General features: G+C 36.6%; 1 protein-coding gene across 14 annotated transcripts in view; it reads right to left on the reverse strand.

Annotated features, from left to right (window-relative positions):
* Positions 1 to 25,963, reverse strand: part of SOX5 (SRY-box transcription factor 5) — a 1,038,891-nt gene that overhangs the window by 597,272 nt on the left and 415,656 nt on the right. The window lies entirely within an intron of this gene.

Raw genomic sequence — 25,963 nt, forward strand, 5'->3', positions numbered from 1 at the left:
ACAGTTCCCAAGGGAGTCTACCATTTCCCTTAGGGAAATAGATCCAATTCGGCAGATACCTAGCATAGCCTCCTAGGATTTGGTGAAAAATGCTTTCTTATGAGTAATGTTTTACACCATAAATCAAACCAGTTTTTAGTGGTGGTATTTTCCACCTTCTGTAAGCATTCAACCTCAGTTAACTTCACTGGAGGGTTTTTTGTTATCTTTTGTTTTGATCTCACCTTAATACACTTTCTCTTTTTAGCAGTTTGCTGCTGCCATTGTGGGTTTTGCTGTTATTTTTATTATTATCATACACAAGAATATTTAAAAATAGTTTATCAAATGGATACATTTAGTTAAGAGGTTACTAAATTCATTGTCGGTCATTTGATAAGCATCTTCTGAGGAAAAAAATTCTGGGCCAGTCCCTGTGCTATGAACAGGACCCTGTGAATGAAGCAGGCATTGACCTTTACTCCTTGCTCATGAAACAGACAACTAGTAGGGGAGAGAGGAAATAAACAGTCAAAATGATATCAAATACTGTCATTGTAAGCATACAAAGAAAACAAACATGGTGAAACGCTAGCAATAAAGAGTGAGGGACTATTTAGATAGGGTAGCAAAAAAATAGACCTCTCTAAACTTGATATTTTAGCTGAGACCTAAAGGATGAAAAGCCAGACATGGTGAGCAGATGTGAGAAGGGGGCAGCTCTACACAGTGGGCACAGTGTATGCAAAGGCCCTGATTTGGGGACAGCTTTTGGCATGTTCTCAAAACGGAAGTGACAGAGGTAAGCAGAAGCCACATCCCGCAGGGTCTTTTTCATCATGGCAAATACTTTAGGTTTAATTCATGTATAATGAGCTGCTATTGGCTATTGGAGGGCTTTAAACAGGGGAATAACATGATATAATAGAATCTGATTTATATCTTAAGGGGTCACTTGGGCTGTTGTGTAGGAAATGGATTTGTGGGGTTGGGATGAGAGAACAGGCAAAGTGACCAGGTGGGAAACTATTGCTGGAGTCCAGGAGAAAAACAATGGTGGACTAGGAAGGTGGCAATGGAAAACAAATACAAATGGAGAGCTTCAAGATATAATTTGCGAATAGAAGCACTGGGATTTGCTGATGGATTTAAACACAATTATGCATATTTACGAGAACATCTGACTACTATTAATCTACACAAACATTCAGTCATGACTTAACTTCACATTGTGATTATAATGGGTATAATCAGTTGGATGGATGATACTCATTTAAAGCAAAGAATAATTTAGAGAAAATATTGAAAATACATCCATAATGAAGGTTCTTTTGAAATAATGTTAAACACCTTTTCATTTGAATAAACCCCTTATTGTCATTAGCAACATATTAATAGCTTTAGTCTACATCTGTTAAAAACAAGTTCAATACAATAGGAATATTGTTTTTGACATGACTAATGTACCCTTTACTAATTTTTTGAAAATAATGCTATGGACTCTATTAGCTACAATTTTATTACCCAGTGTGTTATCCCATTCCTCATCTGATCAAAACTCTTTTTCTTCGGGGTGTTCCTCTCCCATACTTTTGGGAGTACACATGGTCCATGCCTGGCACTGTGTCTGAACTTAGTGGCCTCAACAAAATTGTGCAGGGGTGGATGGGCATGTACCCAAATAAGGTCTTCTCTGGATATTTTTGAATTGCACATGGAGGGTGACCGTCCAGTCCCAATGTAGAGCTGGGGCTCTTAGATCGCAAAAGGTTGAGTTCAGCCTGAGCCTCAGAAAATAAATGGGAGCAGCGCCAACCAGAAGAATACAAAAGAGGCAGAGGGAAAGAGAGGTTCTGAAATCAAACTAGTTTATCTCACTACAACGGGGAGTCGTAACTTATACAAAGGGAGACACATTTAATAAAGAGTATTCAAAAACATTGGGAGAAAGTTTTGAAGGTTAAAGTTGAAGATTAAAAAGACTGAAAAGCCAATGTTAGAGTTTTAGGTTTCTGTCCATTTGTTTTACTTTCTTTTAGAGTAGATTTCGACATGTTTTATTTTAAATAGTTCTAACATGCCCATGGTAAAAACTCAAACTAAAAATGCATATGTGTGTTTGTGTGTGCATGCCTGCATGTATGTATGTGTATATTTAAGATAGTGTATATTGCATATACCTGGAAAGACACGCAGGAAATTATTAATAGTGCTTGTCTCTAGGAGAAGCAAAAAAAAAAAAACCAAGAATACAAGTGTGAGAGGGAACTATAGGATCTGCTAGAAATATAACCAAGGAGCATGGAAGGTAGATATGAAATAGCATATTTGAAAGCAGTGATGTAAAAATACATACAGGAATGAAGGACCTAATACATTCAGGTCCTCAATAAAATTACTACATTAAGTTGTTACTGAAGAAAGCTACGCATCTGGGGTGAATAATGCGGGTGGTCACTATGTCTTTTGAAAGTCTCTTTAGCTCCAATGAGTAAGAAACATATTGAGAGAGAACATAAAAGGCTCAGAACAATCTGCTTACAGGTATAAGAAAGAGGGCAGGTGGTATAAAATCATGTTCTTTGTGGATCTCACATAAATCGAATCCTGCTCAAATCTGTGCTGAACTTAGAAATTCTGCATTGTTAACTTATTCATACATAGATATTTCATTTCAATGAATGAAGTTTAGTAAAGAATGGTTTGCTGGGAGGAGCAGCAAAGGAAAAACAAGAGCATCCTTCCCTAGACCAATTACTATAGACATAGGAGACAAAGAGAAGAGAAAAGGAGACAGAGTCCAGCACCTTCAGCTGCAGTTATCTTAGGAATTCACGGAGCTGACCATGGCTGTCTCTTCCCACCTTTTGCTGGCTGCTTCCCTGTGATCATTTCTCTTTTTCCTCTATGCATTCTACACAAGCAAACTGGTGCAACACATGGCTTTTTAAAGGTAGCTTGGATAACTCAAAGACTGCCAAATGTCTATCTTCAACCCTCAGTTCTATTCTACGTGCCAACTCCACATTCCTACCTAGGACATCTAACATCTAACACAGCCACAAGTGACTCACTGTTTTCCATTCCTGAAACCTGTACTGCCTTCTGAGTTCCAGCTACAGCATTGCCATTCATCTAATTCTCTAAACTAGAATCTCTGAATTGCCTTCAAAAATTTATCATTCAAGATTCAACTCCAATGAGAGCTCATCTGAAACTTTTACCTACTTCCTCTGAGTTATTTCCTTGCACCATCAAAATTATTTTAATAACCCAATTAGAGGTGAAGATAGTAAACCAGAAAGCATAAAATGTTCTAATCTCTGTATTAAGATTAACAGGTAAAATATGCATAGCATGTGTTTAGGATCTACATGCTAATTGTACTAATTCTCCTCTGAGTTATTAACTCTCCTGGGTACACCCACAGTATTGTGTAAATGTCTTTATTATAGCATTTATAACACCATGTTGCAGGGTGTTATTTCTGTGACATGATTTGACATTAGACTGGGAGCTCCTAGCGGGCAAGAGATATTGAATGAATTTTTCAAAACCCAGAATATAGTATGGCATCTATCATATAAATAAAAGCCCAATAATTGCTCATTGAACTCATTTATTTATACCACTTGATTACATTTCACAAAATAAGAATAATCCATTTTAAACTAGAATGCATTACTAAACTAACACTTTAAATATGCAGCATTAACTTTACATATATTTATAATCTCACTGTAAGAATATGCAGAAGATGAAAATGTACAACAGAAGTGAATATCAGGTGGATGATTTTAGCTCTGCAGCTGCTGTTATTTATACTTTAGGAATTATGAACTATGTGAGTAATGGCACATAGAATAAATTCATGTGATTGCCATGTGTAGGTTATGTGCAAAAAAGAGAGGAGAAAAGAGTGGTACACATCTGTTTTATTAAAATGGTGTCTTTGTTTAAAACAAGTATTTTTAGACTTCACAGGATGGTTGGGTACAAATCCATGACCTATACATTTTGTCTACATGGACTAGCTTTCCCGCATTTTTTCTTTTTTATCTCTTGTGTCAGAGGCTAATTCAGACTTACTGAAGTTATTTAGCTCAAGGAACACGACCACATCCTTGTTACCATTTCATTGATAATTTAAGAGAAATTTGTTTGCTCTACATTGTGTTATGTTCCCATTCCAGGCTCTCTTCAACCCCTAATGCGAAGTAAAAAGTGAAAAATAAAGGGCTTACTTCAGTTACATTCAACAAACATGTGTGGATCATACATGTGCCAAGTAGCCTACTATGGTCTGGAATACAGAAATGATAGATAATTAGACAATGCCCATGATCAAGTAGCTCTCAATTAAACAAATTAAACAGTGAAGAATAATCTTGCTACGTACATCCTGTATGCAACTGGTAAGTAAATCTTTCGAACACAGAGCAAAGCTTCCCAACAGGACAACTAACCTTTTGTGAAGGTTTAATGTGTTTTACAAAACCAAATATTTCTTACTAACACTTTAGGAAAACAATGTGATATCTATATCTATATCTATCTATCTATCTATCTATCTATATTTAATTCATTTTGACTTCTCACATTCTGCGCTATTAGTTATTACAAGACTAAATGTCAATCAATGTTCATGTACGGTGAGAAAACAATGGAAAGAGAAAGGAGACTCTTAAAGTTAAGTTATTCCGAAGGAGGAAACCATTAGAAATACAGTATCCATATACTTGGGTTAGAATTCTAAGAAGCAACTCTAGGAAACCAAATTTATACAGCAACTATTCTTAAAGAGAATTTTTAAAATTCCTTCAAACATAAAAATTGATTCTAAATATTTGAATTCTAGTTTTAAAATCAAACAAGCAAAAATGCCACCACCAAATGATGATGGGAAACATGACAGAACTCGTAAACTAAATTTTAAATCCTAACATTCTTAAAAAAACAGGATAGAACACATTAAAGGAGGGGATGGGAAGAACAGAAATGATAAGCTTTTGCAAGGTTTTACACATACATCTAATTACTGCATTTGCCTGGACCACAACCTGTGCATGCCTAGAAAGGACTGCCCACAGTACCATGTCATTACATCAGGAGACCAGGATCGCAGTAAGTAAAAAATAAAAACAACCTAGCATTGTCATCCTTGGAGGTAAGATGATAAATAATTCTATACATTTTAATAGTCATATAATATTTCCAACAATGCAGTAAAAAAATAACAATAGGAATATAAAGCACTCACTGGCATAAAGGCTTCCCACTCTGCTTTAATAAAAAGGAAAATCATTGCAGAAATGCATAAAGTTACTGACGAGATTCTGGGTCTTGCTACTGTGAGCAAGTAGATTACTCTGTATATGTCACTCCCTGGAGAAAGAGTCATGTGAACGGCTTTAAAAAGTCATGAAGGAAAGTCTGGAGTAGTTTCCTTTCATCCAGGGTAATAGTTTTATAAACTATCCTACTGGCCCTGGTGCCTTACCCAGTTGTCAAAATAACCTGGAACATCCTCTACATTTAAGAAAGATAAAGAAGAGATGACTAATCAGACAGGGTAAGGAACTGCCTTCCCCTTTTAAGAGCAGCATCAATTAAACCCAGGGGAGGTGGGTACAGTTTACTAGTTAATTAGTCCAGGGATGTGGTTCTTTCATGTGTAATTCAGAACAGGAACACCTGGTGTGCGGCTCTTCAAAGCACAAAGCGGGGTGTGGGGGACGGTGGCGGGGATGCCAAACAATGCAAGAGAGGTCACAACAGAAAGCAAGAGCACAAGAACAAAAACTGTTGCTATGTGACCTTCACCCTGCTGTAAATAAAATGAGATTCCCTAGGGTCCTCTCCCCGACTGGTCCAGGAGAACAAACAGCTCCTGGCCCTCTTGGGTAGTTCTAAAAAGACATGGTGTTAACTAATTGTTTTATAACCCAATTAAAAAGGAAACAGACAGCCAGAGAAATGCAAATAGGGACATAATGATTATAATCACATTCTGATATATAGCACACACCAAAAATATTGGCATACTCTCTCTCTGCCATGTGACCAGAGCTGCCCAGGTAACGTTTGACAAAATCAGGAAGGGAGGCTTCTACGTTAGGATAAATTAGCTTGTTCTATGGAATCCGAAATTGAGCAGTTAGCTAATGGAACACCTCTTCCTGTGAATTCTAAAATGATGAGGTAATTTTTTTTTTAATTGTTGCTTCTAAACATTCTGGTTGCAGACAGGTTGATAAATGCAGGTGAAGAAACATTAATGTTTAAATTGAGCCAAACAATGTATAATTTCAGCTGTGGCATCCATTTAAAGACAAAAATAATAAATGTTTAAGGGTTGTATTAGGGGGTTCATTCAGAAGGAATGAGGAAAAGTATCTGCTGGAATGGATGGACTCTGCCACCTTTTAAACACCATTGCTGTGAAAAATTCTACAACAGAGAACACTGTGTGTGAGGATACCAGGAAAAAACTTGCCATCAGGAATTTTATACTTAATTTTAAAGACCGCAGGTTCAGAAGAAAGCAGCTTAACAATGTCTAGCATTGATTATATTTGTTTCTGCTCTAGAGAAAACTTGAATAAAGACAGTCTAAACCCAACTTTGTGTGTCTGTGTCAGTGTGTTATAAATGTGTTTATTTATCACACACACACACATAAACCCACATATACAAAACCAGGCTTCTGATCCATTAAACCAAAGACATTTGAGAGAGGGAGGTGAACACGAAAATGAAGTAATGGTGAAAATGTTCTCAGCACATCTCTATAGCTCTCTATCTATACTAAGAATGAACAATGGGCCAGAGATAGGAGAGTTGAACAAAACCACAGAATTACCCAGTGACGCAAGGCAAAGAAAGCCGCCCAAAGGAAAAGTAAAAATAAGTGTTGACAATTTACTTGAGATTCACTTTTAAACACTGAGCATAAGGAGAATGGTATTCTCCCAACCATTCAAAAGGATTAGTTTCACTATCTAGTTTTTAAGTAATAATCCAGGGATAAAAAAAGTACCTTTCCTCTGTATTTTTTAAAATGCATTCATTTATTTGTAAAAGTTAAAATCTGTCCTGGACTGAAAGAAAACAGCCTTGTCATGAATCAGGCTGCAAAGACAGACACAGAAAAAGCCAAATGCAAACAAAACAGAAAAGACTGTTTCTCCCAAGGCCATGCAGGAATTACAAAATGCCATTAAGGACTCCCTCATTTTTATCCACATCACTCTACCCAAGACCTGCTCTGCTATTTTCATTTCTTCCTGGGAACACCTATCGTTGCTAAACCACCCTAGCCTAAATTATGACAGCATCCAATCATTAGTTAATTCCCACTTCTAATCTCGCCTCAGAAATAGCAACCAATCCAAAACGGATCCCTCCTTCCCTTAGACCCTCCTCTGAATCCTTCAGTAAGAAGCCAACCTCACACAAGTTGCTCTCTCCTAACTCTTGTCATGGGAATTCCATGTTTCCTTGGAATTCTCTCCCTTACTAAGTCAATAAATCTGATTGTGTTGGACTCCAACCTTGTTCCTGTATAATCTTCAACTGATTAGGCTTTTACACATGCAGTAAATAATTATTGAGTATCTGCTTTGTGGAATGCACTGGTGTTCTGTGAAAGATAAATGAGAATAAGTAGCATTCTCTGCTTTCCCAAAGTCCTACTATCTTAGAGATAAGACAGATATGTACATAATATAAATAAATGTCACTTACAATAATTACAACAGGACAGATGTAAACAAAGCACTCTGGATGTTCGGAGGACGGAGGGATGGCTGTCAGGATGGGATCTGGGGATGCTTAAGAGAAAAAGCAGCATATGGTCTGGACCTTCAGAGAATGAGAGTTCATGAGGCCTGGGGGCAGGCAGTCCAGGTGGAGGGGGAAGTAGGAATCAAGATGTAGATGTTGGGAAGGGCCGCATGTGTTCAGGGAGTGGCAACACAAAGAATGCACTTGAAATCACTGGGAAGTCAGCCTGAAATCTGAGACTAAAATGGATGTATTTCATTTGGTAGATGATATGAAACCATTAAAGGTTTTTTTAAACCAGGCAATGGCTCCATCAGTGCTACACTTTAGGGCAATTTATCTTCTATTGATGTGAGGGACCAGCAAGATAGAAGTCCATTTTAAAAAGTCCCAAAGCGATGGGGGTAGGGTTTGAAGTAGGATCCTGAAAACGGGAATGGAAAGGAACAAAGAATCTAAGAGAGACCATAAGTCAAAGAAAATGATGACAGACAGGACACGTGGAGCAAGAGAGAAGTCAGAGGACCAAGCTCTGGAATCTGGGTAACCAGGAGACCCAGGGAGTCCTCAAGGGGAGCTGAGAAATCCTAAGGGGAGACACGCAGTGCAGTACAGTCGTGGGTTTTCATTCCACCACCATCCAATCCACAGCAGTCCCAAATCCCATTCTGTTTCTGTTCTACTTTTAATAGCTATCCTGGAGAGTGAGCAAGCATTTTTTTCAGACAAAGACAGACAGTATCTTATGGGAAAGCTGGGTTTAAGTACCACTTTGTCATTACTAGCTATGTAAACTTGGGAGTTATTTAACCTCTCTAACCCTAAAAGTTTTCCTTTGTGCATAGGGGATTATAACAGCACCTGCCTCATAGAGGTGCTCTGATGACTAAATTCAATTAATGAGGGATGTGCCACTATTGTTTAAGGGGGGTTCAGAACTTGTAGCAGTGGTGGGGAAGGAAGGTGGGAAGGGCAGTCTTGGCTAATCAGGGCATCTTTCAGATCCTCTCCAAGCATATGCCTAAAGGGAATGGCTTTCCCACTCCTTCAAAAACAAACAAAAAAGCTGCTTGAACATCAAATTCCCATTTTGGAAAAAGTCTCTGCTTCTACTCCAAAAGTTGAATTTAGTTTGTTAGGGTTTTGATTTTGCTTTTGTTTCTAAATATGTATGCTATCTGATGTATTCAGACTGGATTGGAGGTCTCTGTTACCCTCTAGCTCAAACAAATTAGAGTTTTAATGTCTACTGCACTATAAACATTCTTTTAGACCTGTTCTCACCCAAAATCTCATACTATGCTCCAAAAATATCATTCACTCCTGAACAGAGCTAATAAAGATCTGGAACTTTAAAAGTGTCTTGGTGTTAGAGAATAGATCTTTAAAATGAAGTATACTATTGACATTTCAAATGTTCATGATCCAGTTTTCAAAATCCAGCTTCTTTTTAGTGGTTTGTTGTACACAGGAAAACATTCAACGTATTGCATAAACACCAAAATAAATGCAGTCATTATTGACAATTATGGATGGCATATGTGGTCTAAGAAAGTAAAATAATGAATCTACGCTGGGCAACTTCTCTCCTGAGATTCTGCTGTGCCTCGTGGTGAGGAGGTACAACAAGGTTGGAGGGGGCTGGAGGGGGCTGATATCAAGCTCCCTTTGCTGAGCTGTGAAACTCTTTCTAGGCTGGGCACGGTGGCTCACGCCTGTAATCCTAGCACTTTGGGAGGCTGAGGCGGGTGGATCACGAGGTCAGGAGTTCAAGACCAGCCTGACCAATGTGATGAAACCCCGTCTCTACTAAAAAATACAAAAATTAGCCGGGTGTGGTGGTGCGCACCTACAATCCCAGCTACTCAGGAGGCTGAGGCAGGACAATCGCTTGAACCCTGGAAGCGGAGGCTGCAGTGAGCAGAAATCACGCCACTGCAATCCAGCCTGGCAACAGAGGAAGACTCCATCTCAAAAAAAAAAAAAAATTAAAAATTAAAAATAAATAAATAAATAAAAACCTCTGGTGTAAGTCTTTAAACTTCATTCTAGGCCTCTATAACATTAGCCTTGACAATGATCATACTTAAGTTCCCAACTCACAAATATATTTCTTGATCTTATATCACAACTAGTTTGAAGAAATGAGAGAAGCTTACGTACAAGAATCAGTAAAAAGACACGTAAAGTTCAAAGCAATTGGCCGTAGCCAGGATCATGATGCTGTTTGTGCCTTTTAACTAGATATGATCAAACTCACCCCCAATCCCTGATATGCTACATCTTTTGAACTACAGTAGCCCACTGTTGGGCAGATTGGGATAAAAAGTAAAGAATCCAGTAGCTAACAGAGCTGGCAAGGAGCCTGTGTATGGTGGAATGTAATTATCCATTAAGGACAGGACTCAAGCCTTAAGAAGAAAAAGGTATCATGCTATTTTGGAGGCCACAAATAGGTCGAGCTCTGCTTTGTATTTCATTCTTAAACATAAACTTTTAGCCAAAATTTGCCACTTAAAACAATGTTAGAGGAAGTTTCAGTGCACCAACTCGGAGAACGGAGGCGTATCCACTTGATCATCAGCTGTTCATGCCCGTGTTCTTTAGCAGAAGTACGAAAGCAAAAAAGGAAGTGTGCCTGCTTTTGAGAATTGAATTTTTCTCCTGTTCATCTGCTAATATTCTCTTACATCGTAGTTTGCATTTATCTGACAAGGGCTATATTGATCTTATACACAGAGATGACACCACTCCCCTCCAGGCTGGCCTGTCAATCAGTATACCATCTCTTCACAGACAACACGCTCCAGATTTCTTTGCTAACATAGCCAGTGGTGTTTTGGTTTAGTTGTGCATTAAGCTAATGCTACTTTTTCATGAACACTTAAACATCAGATCCAGAGAACAGGATAGTGGGCATGAATTACAGAAGCATTTGTGTGGAGGAGGTTGGTGGGGGATGGGCATGGGGAAAATGCTTGCAAGTCAGGTAAGAAAATACACGGTTTTCATTTTAAGCGTATTTAGTCTTAAAAATTCAGGTCTAAAATGCTACTTTTACAAAATGACCTTCTGTTCCGAGTGTACCCAGGTGAAAGAGCAGATAATAATAGGTACACTTCGGAGACATAAAAATTTCTCTCATCAATTTCAACTATGCACATCTACAGGATGATCCTAGAGACATTCCCCCCATTTTAAAAATTGCTGAAGGATGTTCAGGCTATTGCAACTGTGTGTATCCCAGGCAACATAATAGATTATACCTCGACTCCTTAAACAGCACCCTGATAATATGCAAGGCTAAAATGTCAGAAGCTATTAGAAACTCTCAGATGCACAATATATCTCCATCCCTGAGTTTTCCCCTTACACTGCGAAACACCAGACAACAGGCATGCAAACTGCTCAGCTGCAACTGTTCCAAGTCGAATAATTACAACTTGTCAGAAAGAATTAATTTTCCCATTTCTCATAAAGATGTGTAAAAATTACCATGTTATTATACACTGACACTCTCTGGAGGCAGACACAAAATTTAATTTTGAATTCTTTCCGCATATTAAATTAAATCCATAAATAAGAGTTTAGGCATTCACTCGGAAGCATATGTTCATTGGGAGCGAAAGCCAACACGAGCCCGGCTGTAATGGCTGTTGTAATGTTTTAATAGCTCGCTTCTTCTAAGCACCAATAAATTTACATGATCATAACAGTCGTGGGCATACAAGAAGCCCATTACTGTCTGGGCACAGGCAGCAGCGTTAACAGGATGGAAAAATGGAAAAAGGAAAAAAACTCTTAAATAAAATTAGGCAACTGCACTTGTCAGCTGCTCCATGATTGAATTTTTAATATTGTGGTCAATTGGTCAAAACAAATGATGGGATAAAATATTTTAATGTATTTAGAACCTGTTTCTGTGGCTAGCCCACAAAAATAGTTTTTTGTTTGTTGGTTTTGCAAAGAACGGACCGCTTCAATCTTGCTGTTTTGAACAATTTTATTTTTAAAGACACACACTGCAATTTTTAATCTCTTAGAGGACATTTGCTCTCTATATGCCCATATTTAAAAATTGGAGCATTTTAAATTCGGCTCAACGGGTGATTCTTTTTAGCCAATGGAGTCTCGTCTGAAGGAAACTGCTTGGGGTGTTAAGAAGTTAGCTCTAAAGCTAGGTACTGGCAAGCCCTGTGGAGCACACCGGTGCATCACCTGCCTGCCCTCTGCCCGGATATGGTGATGCTTTTCTTAGGATATACAAATGAATACATGCACCGTCATCAGAATCCACACTGCAAAGGAAACACAGAGTCTTCAGACCATTACTGTGGTGGCACAGATTCCACTTATCGGGTTTCTGTTTGTTTGTGTTTTGTTTTTTGTTTTTTCCTGAATGAACAGACTACTTCTTAAATTCTATGAGCAAATTCACCCTGGTTGTAAAAACAAAATAGGGAAATACCCATACCATATTTCATATTACTTAAGAGTTTTTCAAACATAAAAAGTCCAAAGTAATGGATGAAGAGTGTAGGTCGATGCTGGCCAGTTGGCATTTCTGATCTTGATCATACATATGCTGTCAAAGATGGGAAGCTACGGGGGTAAGGAAGGGGTGGTTGTGTTAGAGAATGAGAGAGGAAGTAATGTTCAGAAAAAAGGGATCTGTTGGAAGGATAAGTGAATGGACCAAGGATTCATCCTAAAGGCACGATGAGTGACGTGTTCTTATAGAAAGAATACAAATTAAGGGTGTAAATTTTTAGAAATTCATTTTTTGAAAAATAACATGGATTTTATCATGTATATCATTATAAGTAAAGAGTATGGTCACATAGGTATTGCTTATCTCTCTGATCTCTCTTAAGAAATTGATGCCAATGAAATATATTACAGCTTTCTAGCTCAGTTTTGAATCCTGAGATGTTTTATACATATTCAGGTTAACAAGGAAGTCAATGGTTTGAGAGTTCTCTGTTTAGGAATAAGGATTAAACCCAATCATTTGCAAAACAAAGATAGATAATTCTCTTCCTCAACAAGAAAAGATGTTAGAATCTTTCAAACAACGTTATTTACTCCTAAATGGTCTATAATTAATTTTTACCATTCAATAGAAAGTCAGAATAACTATTCTACTTTCCCAAAGCATCCATAGATATAACGACAAAAACTCTTTTAAAAAACAACTGAAATTGCTCAATAAAAACTGAAGGTAGCTTCAGGTTTTCAATTAAATTTACAGAAAAATTGAACTAAAGAAATACCCTAACACTCCAAATAGCACATAGCTATACTTCTATCAAGTTACACATATTTTAAAAGACAGTTTTTAGAAAATAACTAATCCTCAAATACTTCTGAGAAAAGGACAGAGCATATACAGTAGGTATTGCTGCGTCAGATATAGAAGAACAAATATAAAACCATCAGAACATTCTCAGAAAAAAGACACACCTTCCCAAAACTTCATTAAATTATTCTGAAACCTCTCTGCAAACCTCTCTTCATGGCTAAAAAACAAGGTATATATGGAATGTGTTTCTGAACATCCTTTTACATCTTTCTTCTCCTACATGATTTAGTCCAGGGTGCTGTTAAAATGGTTTACCAGGTGAAGCATATTTATATCCAAAGTGTTGCAAAGTGTTATTAAATAAAGGAAAAATCTGTCAGTAAAAAGTTTTAAGGGAAAAATGGCTACAGTCTCTATTTAGGTAATGGAAGACAGTGGATATATCGACCGGAAGTTAGAAGGTTTTTCACAGTTCAATATGTACATAGGTTGATGAAAAGAACACAGGCCAATTAATACTATTACTTGTAGTATGAAGAAAGATTTGGAATGGAAGAAGATCCTAGTGTAATTCACCCCTTTTGCCTAGCAGGGTCTCTGGTTTTGTAAATGGCTGGAAGAATCCTTCAGGAGCCAAATGATGTTCTGCTCAGTTCAAGATGGACACTCACTGTCCTGATGAACAGGTACCTTCTCTTGAACTAGTAGATCCTAATACACACAAATGAAAAGATCTCCATCTCAAATGCTATAAATTGGTTTATTATTTATACAACTACATCAATGTGCCGTTATGCCCAAGGTTCTAGTGACAGTGTAAACAGGTGGTAATGGCAATTTAGGTTAATAGGGCCTGAAATGGGACAAAAGGCAAGTTGGCATAGTTTTTCAGGGGAATGGAGAATGTAAATGCCCCACATGTTGAATTAATCGCTGGCCGAATCATGTTTATATTTGGGTATGATGGACTTTGTGAATGGGAAGGAATCCTTAACTATAAGGTAAGGTAAGCCTTACAAACTCTACTTGAGTTTTCTCTGTACTAAAATATCCAGGATCAAATTATCCAGTTTTTCCTTTCTTATTTCCCCTTTTATGATCCTTTTAAATGGAATTTTGGAAAACAGAAAATTTCTCCTTTTTCTGCTTTGCCCCATATTGTAAAAGGAATTACCACTATCAACAGAGGTAGGTTTCCCCAGGAACAGAAACATCAAATCCACAACCAGGGGCCCACTAGTATGGGGTAGAGAGAAAAGAAACCGAGGGGATTGGGGGTCAGCAGCACTTCTGCTTCTCCTCAACGTTCCCCATTCCATGTCTCGAGATTGGCCTTACATTGGAGATAAGTGTAACTAACACTGAACACCCAAGTCATGGGAGGGAGACTTAGGGACTGTTTTCAACCCCATGAATGAAAGTGTATACCTCCAATAAGATACAAAATTCGGATTATAGTATATCTGTTCTAGACTACATCCAAAGTTGTATTAATGGTTGTGTATAGAAACATGGTCTAGTTCCCGTTTCTTCTCCATAATGGGCAATTTGTGGGGTGGACATTTTATAAAGATACTTCACTTTTTACTTAAAGCACAAACTATTGGGGCAAGATGGAGTAACAGGGTCTGGATTTACTGTTTTGCCTGAAATAATGTTTAAACAATGGACAAAATTATGTAACACTGCTTTGCAAATATTGAACATCAGGCAACAGAGAACATTTATCCCCAAGAACCAGGATACAAATGAGAGAAGCCCTTTGATTGGCCCGGCTGACTGTCTTGAGAGAGTTTCCAGACTGTGGCTTAGGGAAAGAGAACTCAGATGGAGCTGGTAAACTCCACCTGTGTGAAGAAAGAGCTGAATCCAGGAAGACAGAGGCAGCTAGAGTTTATAAGGCCAGCTACTAGATAAGACAAACCTGCATAGAGGACTTGGGAGATGCACAGAGGGCCTGCCTGAAGTATTCAGCAGGATACTGGTCAGCACGTGTGAAGGGAAACTGCCCAAGGCAGGGGAAAAGGATTTTTTTTCCCTGAGGATTAGAGGAAACAGTAACTGGGGTTTACCCAGGCTAGGAATAAAGCCTATTCTGACCAGCTATGCTGGAAAAACAAACAATTTACAGAACGATGTTAGAGAATTCAAAAGTGTCTCACTTTAGTAGTAGAAAATAATTAGCTCTGGAATACATGCTATTAATACTTTGGTCCTACCTAACAAATAATAAAACTAAGACCCAAAGGGATTGATCTGCTTCCAAGACACTTCACTGAGTCCAGGAACAAAGCTCAAGAATATTTATAGGAGTACAAAAATATCTAGCATCCAATGAGGTAAACTTCACCAAATCTGGTATCCAATAAAAAAAAAAATTATCAGCTTTGTGAATAAGCAGGAAAATAAGACCTACAATTAGAAGAAAAATTAATCTCTGAAAATTAACCCAGAAACGACACAGATGTTAGAACTAACAGAATATAACAGCTGTTTAACCATATTCTACATGTTTAAAAACTTAGGAAAAGATGGAAAATATTAAATAAAAACCTTGAAAATGTAAAGACCCAAATATAACTTCTAGATATGGAAACCACAACGTTCCCAGGGACAAAAAGAGCAAAACTTAAACTCAGAAATGCACTGGATGGGATTAATAACATAATAACAGGTAAGAGACTAGAGGAAAGAAAAGGTTAGTGAAATTGTAGATACAGAAATAGACACAATCTTAAGTAAAACATAAAGAGAAAAATGACTCAAAAAAAATGAACAGAAAATCAGTGAGTTGAGGGACATACTACTCTGGGAACCGTGCATTCATATATGTGTGCACACAGAACGACAGATAAAAAGAGAATGGATGGAGAAGAAAAGGAGAAGAAAGAGGAGGAGGAGAAATAATAATAATAATGGCTATAATTGCTAAACAATTTTCCAAGTTTCATACATCCACAGATAAAAGAAACTTCTTAAAAGACCCCAAGCACATAAAATGAAGAAAATTACAGCAAGTCACATCAAAATCAAATTGTACAACTTGTGGTAAAGAGAAACATCTCAAAAGCAGCCAGAAAAAAAAAAAAAAAAAAAAAGGTCATTACAAAGAGACAGAGCATGACAGCAGATTTCTCATCAGAAACAATGAAAGCAAGCAGTGAGTAGAGCAAGATCTTTAAAGTTCTGAAGAAAAATAACTGACAACCTTGGAAAGGTTAGATACAAAATACAAAATGCAAATTCAAAAGCTGAATGATTTTAAGACCAGCAGATCCATCACAAGTCCTTTAAGCAGAAGATAATGACATACCAAAGGAAAATAGGGATCTCCAAAATGGAATGAGAAACACCAGAAATGGTAACCACATGGATGTTATAAACTTTTCTAATTTATTTAAACCCATCTAAAAGATAATTTACTGCTTAAGCAATAAAAATTGTGTAATGTTGCATTTACAACATACATAAAAACAAATTATATAATTAAAACAGCACAGAAAAGCCAGGTGGAGCAGCTCACACCTCTAAACCCAGCACTTTGGGAGGCCAAGGCAGGAGGATCGCTTGAGACTAGGAGTTTGAGATCACCCTGGGCACCACAACAAGACCCTATCTCTACAAAAAATTGTTTTAAAAATTTAGCCAGCCTTGGTGGTGCACACCTGTAGTCTCAGCTACTTGGGAGGCTGAGGCAGGAGGACTGCTTGGGCCCAAGAGTTCAAGGCTGCAGTGAGCTATGGTCCTGCCACTGCAATCAAGCTTGGGTGAAAGAAGGAGACCATGTCTTAAAAAAAGAAAAAAATACCACAGAGGCTACAGGGGAAAAATGGAAATATACTATTCCAAGGTTCTCATAATATATGGGAAATAGTATAACATCTCTACAAAAAAACTACAAAAATTAGCCAGACATGGTGGTGTGCACCTGCAATCCAAGCTGCTTGGAAGGTGGAGATGGGAGAATCAACTGAGCCTGGGAAGGTCAAGGCTGCAGTAAGCCACAATCAGAGGCATTGCACTCCACCCTGTGAGACAGAGACCCTGTCTCAAAAAAAAAAAAAAAAAAAAATTAACAAAAATAAAGAAATAAAAAGTGAGGAATATGGTAATTTGAAGATGTATTGACTATAAATCCTAAAGAAATGTTATGACAACAAACAAGTAGTTCTACCTTATACCTCAAAGAAGAAATAAAATGTAATTATAAAAAAATTAAATTAATTTGTAAGAGGGAAGTAATAGGCAAAAAACAAATGGGACAGATAGAAAACAAATAGCAAGATGGTACATTTAAACCTAACCATGACAATAACACCATCAAATGTTAATGGTCTAAATTACCCAATTAATAAACAGAATGAATTTTTTAAAAAGCTCTGACTACATGCACTTGACAGAAACTCTAGTTTAAATATAAGGATATACAGGGTTAAAAGAAAGTGGATTAAAAAAGATATAACACAATAACTTTTTTTTTTTTTTGGACACAGAGTCTCACTCTGTTGCCCAGGCTGAAGTGCAGTGGAGCAATCTCGGCTCACTGCAACCTCAACCTCCCAGGCTCAAGAAATCCTCCTGCCTGATCCTCCCAAGTAGTTGAGACTACAGGTGTGTGCACCATACATGGTTGATTTTTTTTTTTTTAAATTCTTTTGTAGAGGCAGGGTTTCACTATGTTGCCCAGGCTGGTCTTGACTTCCTGAGTGCAAACAGTCCGCCCCCCTCAGCCTCCCAATGTGTGGAATTACAGGTGCAAGCCACCACATGTGGCCAATACCATTAATTTTAAAATGCTGAAGTGGGTATATTAATAGCAGGCAAACTAATTTTCCAAAGAAAGAATATAACCAAGAATTAAGAAGGTTGTTTCATAATAATGAAGAGGTCAATTTATCAAGAGGACATAGCAATGTTAAACATCTATGAATGAGATAACAGAGGTACAAAATACATGAAGCAAAAACTGACAGAACCACAAGAAGAAAAATAGAAAAATCCACAATTATAGTCACAGATTTCAATATCCACTGCTCAATGATTAATAGAATAAGTAAACACAAAATCACTAGGGATACACAAATTTGAAGATTATTGACCATTTTGAACTAATTGGCATTGATAGAACGTTCTACCCAACAGTAGCAGCATATATATATATTTTCTCAGTCTGCATGGAATATTTAGAGTCCATATTTAGTCCATAAAACGAGTCTTAATACATTTTAAATGATTCTAATCCTACATAGTATGTTCTCTAACCATCATAAAAAAATTTATAAATTAATGACAGTATAATATCAGGAACATCCTCAAATATTTGGAAACTAAATGCCATACTTCTAAATACCCCAAGGGTCAAAGACAAACTCAAACGGTAAATTAGAAAGCATTTCGAACTAAGTGAAAATTAAAACATAGCATGTCAATAGATGTGAGGTCCTGCTAAAACAATAATGAGGGAATAACTAGTACTTTCAATGTCTATACTACTTTTTAAAAATGTCTCAAACCCATGACCTTGGTTTCCACCATAAAAAATTAAAGAGAGCAAACAAAAGACAATGTTAGCAGAAGATGGGAAAAAAAAAACAAAGAAAAGTAAATTCAATGAAACAAAAAATTAAAAAATCTATAGAGAAAATTAATGAAACTAAGATCGGATTCTTTGAGAAGATTAATAAAATTGATGAATCGATAGCCAGACTGGTCAGGAGGAAAAAAAAAAAAAAGAGTGAGAGAGAAGATACAAATTATCAATATGAGGAATGAAAGTCGGAACATCACTAGGAATGCTGCAGATGTTAAAATGATAATAAGATAATAGTATGATTAACTTCATATCAATACATTTGACAACTTACTCAAAAGGAACATATTCATTAAAAGATACAAACTATCAATGCTCAATTAAGAATAAATAGATAACACAAATAGCTTTATGTCTATTTTTTAAATGAGATGATATTAAAAAAACTTTCCACAAAGAAAAATTTAAACACAGATTGCTTCACCGGTAAATTCTGCTAATCATTTAAGAAAGAAAAAATAACAATTTCTACACAAATACTTTCACAAAATTGAAAAAAAAAGAAATGCTTCTCAAGTCATTTTATGAGTCCAATATACCTTGACACCAAAACAAATAAAGATTTTACAAGAAAAATGCTGACCAATCACTCATGAACATAGATGCAAATATGCTTCACAAAATGCTAAGAAATCAAATTCAAGTGGCGATTACACCAGGAATGCAAGGTTGTTTTAAAATCTGAAAATTGCTCATGTAATTATATTATCAAACTACAAAGAAAACTATGTAATCATATCAATAAATATAGAAAACACAAAGTCCAATATCCACTCTTCATAAAAATTTTCAGTGTACTAGGTATAGGAAGCAACATTCTCACCACGCTGAAGAACACCTACGAAAAACCTACAGGTAGCATCCTACTTAAATGTGAAAGAATGAACCCTACCTCTTAAGATCAGGAACAAGAAAAGATGTCCACTTTCACAATTTCTGCACTCGAGGTTGTACTGGAGTGCAATAAAGCAAGAATAAGCACCAGAAGGCAACTATACATGAAAGCAGTAAGTAAAACTGTCTTTAGTCACAGAAAACATAATTGTCTACCCAGAAAATCTGACTGAATTTACAATAAAGCTACTAAAGCTAATGAGTTTAGAGGGCTGTGGAATATAAGATCAATAAACAACAATTAGCTATAGTCTATATATCAACAAGGAAAATTCAGAAAATAAAATTTAAAATACATTTACAACAGTATCAACTTTTTAAAAACCTAGGGATTAATCTTAAAAATGTAAAAATTGAATGTTACAAATTACTACTGAGAGAAATTAAAGAAGGCCTACATAAATGGAGATATTTACTTCATTGGTCAGAAGACTTGATATTGTCAAGATGTCATTTCTCTCTAAATCATTCCATAGAATATGAACAATGATTCCAACATGATCCCAATATAAAATCCTAGAGTTTTTGGGTAAAAACTGACAAATTCATTCTAAAATTTATATAAAATGCAAAAGCTCTGGAGTAGCCATAAAAATTTTGAGAAGAAAATACAAAGTTTGGTGCACCAACCAGATTTGATTTCAAGACTTGTTATGACACTATGATAATGAAAGCGTAAGTCGCATAAAGAGGGACAAACAGGCCTGGCGCAGCGGCTCATGCCTGTAATCCCAGCACTTTGGGAGGTCGAGGTGGGCAGATCACGAGGTCAGGAGTTCAAGACCAGCCTGTGGTGGTGTGCACCTGTAATCCCAGCTACTCAGGAGGCTGAGGCAGGAGAATCACTTGAACTCAGGAGGCGGAGGTTGCAGTGAGCTGATATTGTACCACTGCACTCCAGCCTAGGTGACAGAGTAAGGCTCCATCTCAAAAAAAAAAAAAAAAAAAAAAAAATTACAGACAAACAGATCAATAGACCAGAATAGACTTTAGAAACAAACCCACAAGGGCTGGGTGTGGTGTCTCACATCCTTAATCCCAGTGACTCAGGAGGCCAAGACGGGAGGATCGCTTGAGGACAAGAGTTTGAGACCAGCCTGGAAAACATAGTGAGATCCCATCTCGAAAGAAAGAGGAGAGGAGAAGGGAGGGGAGGGAAAGGGAGGGGAGGGGAGGGGAGGGGAGGGGAGGAGGAAGGAAGGAAGGAAGGAAAGAAAGCGAGAGAGAGAGAAAGAGAGAGAAGGAAGGAAGGAAGAAGAAAGAAAGAAAAAGAAAGAAAGAAAGAAAGAAAAAAGAAAGAAAGAAAGAAAGAAAGAAAGGGAAGGAAGGAAGGAAGGAAGGAAGGAAGGAAGGGGAAGGGAAGGAAGGAAGGAAGGAAGGAAGAAGGGAAGGAAAGGAAAGAAGGAAAAGAAAGAAAGGGGGAAGGAAGGAAGGAAGGAAGGAAGGAAGGAATGAAGGAAGGAAGGAAGGAAGGAAGGAAGGAAGGAAGGAAGGAAGAGGAGAAAAGAGAGGAAAGAGGAAGAAAAGAAAGGAAGGAAGGAAGGAAGGAAGGAAGGAAGGAAGGAAGGAAGGAAGGAAGGAAGGAAGGAAGGAAAGAAAGAAAGAAAGAAAGAAAGAAAGAAAAGAAAGAAAGAAAGAAAGAAAGAAAGAAAGAAAGAAAGAGAAAGAAAGAAAGAAAGAAAGAAAGACAGTGGCATGGAATAATGAAATGGAGGGACTGGAAGGACGGAATGGTGGAGGACTGAAAATAAATAAACTGGAAAACTGATTTTTGATGAAGGTACAAAACTTAGGGATAAAAGTGCTGTGGTTTTTAATATGGTGTGCCGGAACAGCTGGTTATTCATATGGAAAAATAAAAACTTCGAACTCCACTTTGCCTCATGCCAATATTGATTCAAAATGGATCACAGACCTAAATATAAACCCTAAAACTACAAAAATTCTGGAAGAAAACATAGAAGAAAATCTTTGTTGTGTTGGGTGAGGCAAATATTGCTTGGATACTACAGCAAAATAATATAAAAGAAAAAATAAGTTGATTTCATCAAAAATTGTCAAAAGATATTTTAAAAAGAATAAATAGTCAAGACACAGGCTACAGGAAATACAATCATATATTGGTAAAGAACTTATGATCCAAAATATATAAAAGACTCTCAAAACTCAATAATAATAACAATAAAAAAAACCCAATTTAAAAATGGGCACGAGATTTGTACCGACATTTCACTAAAGAAGATATGGAGATGGCAAATAAGCACATGAAAATATTCTCAATGTCATTAGTCATTAGATAAACGTAAATTAAAATGACAGATACACCTATCCATTAGAATGACTAAAATTAAAAACACCAGCCACAACAAGTGGCAGCCCGAAGGAACTGGAACTACTATTGTATTCTCCTGGTAGGAAAACAGTCGCAGTTTCATAAAAAGTTATATGTGCATCTACCCTATTATCCAGTCATTCCCGTTCTAGGTATTTACTCAAAAGATATTCAAGAATATAGCCATAAAAAAATTTGCACACAAATATTCATTATCTGCTTTATTTGTAATAGCCAATCTAGAAACAACTCAGATATTTACAACAGATGAATAAAACTAATGAACAAACAAATACATACAATGGGATATTGCTCTGCAATAATAAATAATGTATTATGTGATACACACAATGACATGGATAAACCTAAATAATTATGGTGAGTGAAACCAGACGCCCCCCTCACAAAAAAGAACATTGAAAAAAATAAATGTGTATAATCACATTTGTATAAACTTCTAGAAAATGCAAACTAATCTACAGTGACAGAAAACACCTAGGCACATGAGAAAACTTTTAGGGGTGTAGGGCATGTTCACTATTTTGATAATGGTGACTACTTTTTGGATCCATACATATGTCAATATTTATCAAATTGTATACTTCAAATATGTGCCATTCATTATCAGTTATATCTCACATAGTTGTTAGAAATTCATTGTACAATATGTATACGATTTGTTTTTCTCCTTTACTAAAATGTATGCTCCTTGCAACCTGGATTTTCTCTATTTACTGCACTATTATATCCTCAATGCCAGAAAAGAAAAATGCCTGGCCGTCAGAAGGTGCTAAATAAATATTTTTCTATTGAGGAGTCTTACAAGGATGTAGATTACAGAAGAATTGATTTTGGTTGGACTGAAGAAAATATCATCAATTTGAAAATGTGAAATTAAGCTGTGTGTGGTACCTTCAAGTGAAAATGGCGAGTAAAAAGTTGTCATGGATAAGTTTATGGACTGAAGATAAAAATTTGGTGACCATGAGCATTTAGGTAGCAGTCAAAGCCATTGACCTGAATGAAATTACCCAAAGAAAATTGGTAAAATAGAAGGTAAAACGCCCAATAGAACCTGCAAGATAATTATCATTTAAGGCAAAGGCCAAGGAAGAAGATGATATAAAGGAGCTTAGATAGGGTAGCAAGAAAGATAAAGATAAAGCTAACCTAACATTTTCTTAAAAGCCAATAGAGGTAAAAATTGTGAAAAGGACGAATTAGTCAATACCTCACATTCAGCAGAGCCACCAAGTAAAACAAGGGCTGCAACATCGTTGCTGGACATGGTAAATGAAAAGATCTGAGGTCTTGGTTAGAAAAGAAGAGTTGCAGGGCTGGTGGCAAAGGCAAGATCTCAGTGGAAAGAAAGCGAACTTTTTGAAAAAATATTTTTTCATTCATCAATGAAACAAAGGCTTTGTTTTAGGAAAACATGATCATTGCACAGGAGATAAATTTAAAAACCAAATCAGGAAGGAAGACTACTTATAAAGCGATATATGAGAGTGAGGTGAAGAGGATTTGTATAAAAAATGGTCAGTGGAATAACAAAATTAAAAACACTGAGCAAGATCACAGAAAAAATACTGTGTAACTTATTAATGCATTTGGTGTAAATGTCAGAAGAGATGAAGGACTAAAAGGTGGTTCCATGTTTATAGTCATGATGAACTGGGAAAATCGGGATAATAAGAATAGCAATGAGAAAGTTGGGAATGAGACCTGGTTAGAGGAGGACGGAGCAACATTTTAACTTACTAAGTATGTGTATTATACTCTAATTTCCCTTTGCAAAGTTTTAGAAATATCTGCAAAGGTGTATGTACATAGTGAATGTATATTTCATGAAAAAAATTATACACAGTCATTGGATTAAAAAAATATTGATATGGCTACCTAATGAGACAGTGTATCATCTATAATTTATTTGGGTGTTACTGGTAACATCACAGCCAAAATATCAATTAACTATTTACAATTGAAGAAAAGTTCTGTCTGATACATTTGTTGAAACTTTAACTATTTTGAAGGTGGTAGTAGAGATGATGATGATGACAATGTGTGAGCTTTTTGTTGTGTGTGTGTGTGTTTTTTTGTTTTTTGTTTTTTGTTTTAAGAAATCTTGATGTGACAGCAGTGTCCTGAGGGAATCATATTAGTTGTTTGGTGTTTGAAAGGCAACTCCTTTTTCCTGAACTACTCAAACAGCAAAATGAACACAATATACTCTGCAGTTACTGCTATGCCCTCAAGCTTGGGTTGGAAGTTGAAATGAAAAACTTCTCATTGCAGTTCTTTTTAATTAGGACTGCAGAAAACCTGTGGCTAGACAATGTCTCTCTTTCTTGAAAGTGAGTTCATAGACTATGAGGCAAGAAGTAAAAAATAATAATAATAATAACAAGCTTACTATTTCTCAAGACCATATAAAATATATTTATTCTATCATAATATGTTTGATAGTCCCCCTATATTTTGTTTCTGGCCTTGAAGAAGCAGAGAAAATGTCTCATTGAATTCATCAAAAAGTATTCAAACATTTTAAACTCTCAGTCTTCCTTTATCACTGAAAGGCTTTCAACTGATTTGTTTTCCACCATACCCGTATTTTCTATTCTGTAGAAATCTTATCTCAAATCTTTGTGAATTTCTTTAGGCTTTCATTCCTATCCTATATTTTTAAATAAAAATGAAAGTTGGCATATGTCATGGGTACAACTAATTTTTTTGAGAGTTCAAAGATTTTTATTCATTAATTAGTTAAAAGCATATTACAGCATTTCATATGTCATTGATTAAAGAGGTCTTTTGTCTATTTATTCCCAATCCAGCATGACTTCCATGAACATTTTATGAGTTTTTATCCGGTGGGTTTTAGCTATCTTGAGCAAAAGTTCTTTCATGACCCTTATAGCGGGGTGTTCCCAGAAAGCAAGCTCTGAGTGAGTCACACCTCTTAGCCAGCCTTGCTTTGCTCCTGACATACTTATCCTATCCGCGCCCTGGACTCCCTACCTGTGAAATGGAGATACTTTTTCCTTGTACAGACCGGACAGGTTTCAAACAAAACAATAACAGAGCATCGCCTTTAAAGTGTTTCAGAAAAAAAGCTATATATGAATAAAAGTTAACATGCTTATCCACCAACACAAATATACTCGATTTATTGTTGTTACTGTAGTTGTTCTTTAAAAAAAAAATCTTAAATTTGATAAAGGTTTTTGAACATGTCATCATACTGGAAGTAATGCCATAGGACAGGATGGTATTGCTTTATTTGCTAAGACTTTGTTATAAAAGTGAGCACAGAAAACAAAATGAGGGTGCTTTACTGCACTTCAGCACTGGCGCAGGAAAAAAAAAGAATTGTAATCATATCTAATTAGTGTTAAAATAATGTTTCCCTTTGAAATGTTTAATTAGCTCTGTTTTATTACGTAAACATTCTTGATGTGAAGCACACTGTAGAGCTCGAAGACGCTGATGAGTTAAATGGTGCAAAGCGTTCTTGCGCCCAGTGTGGAGCAGAACCTGACCAGGAGTGGCTGTTGTCAGCAGATGTCTGGACCACTGGGGAAACCATGACGCTTGCTCCAAGCAGCAGGCCATCATTTCAACCTTTGTTGCTTCCACCAAACCTCCCATTGTGCTTTCAATTTAACAGCATCACAAGCAGACAAAGAAATTTCTTACAATTTGCCCTTCAGTTCAGAGACGAATCCTATTTAAACTTGTCTAACCTCTCATAACATATTAGTTATTGTTGCCAGCCTGCGTGTGTCCTCTGGCAATGAGCTACTCGTTCTGGGAGAAGGAGGGGGTGCCCTTCAGTTTGATAAAGCAAGACCAGATTTACTGGCACACTTACAGGAGGCTTGTTTCAAGACTGCAGCAAATTTAATTAACCTTATTACAAATATGGGCTTCTTGATGATTACATCACAGTTTGGTATTACTTTGCCTACTGCTGTTTCAAAGTAATACGTGCTTTCTAAAATAGTTTTCTAGAAAAGGCCAGGATATTGGAAGTAGTAAACTTATCCTAGCCATGACCTACCCTATGTCCTGTTTCCACACA

This window comes from Papio anubis, chromosome 9 (assembly GCF_008728515.1).
Source record: "Papio anubis isolate 15944 chromosome 9, Panubis1.0, whole genome shotgun sequence".
Taxonomy (NCBI): Eukaryota; Metazoa; Chordata; class Mammalia; order Primates; family Cercopithecidae; genus Papio; species Papio anubis.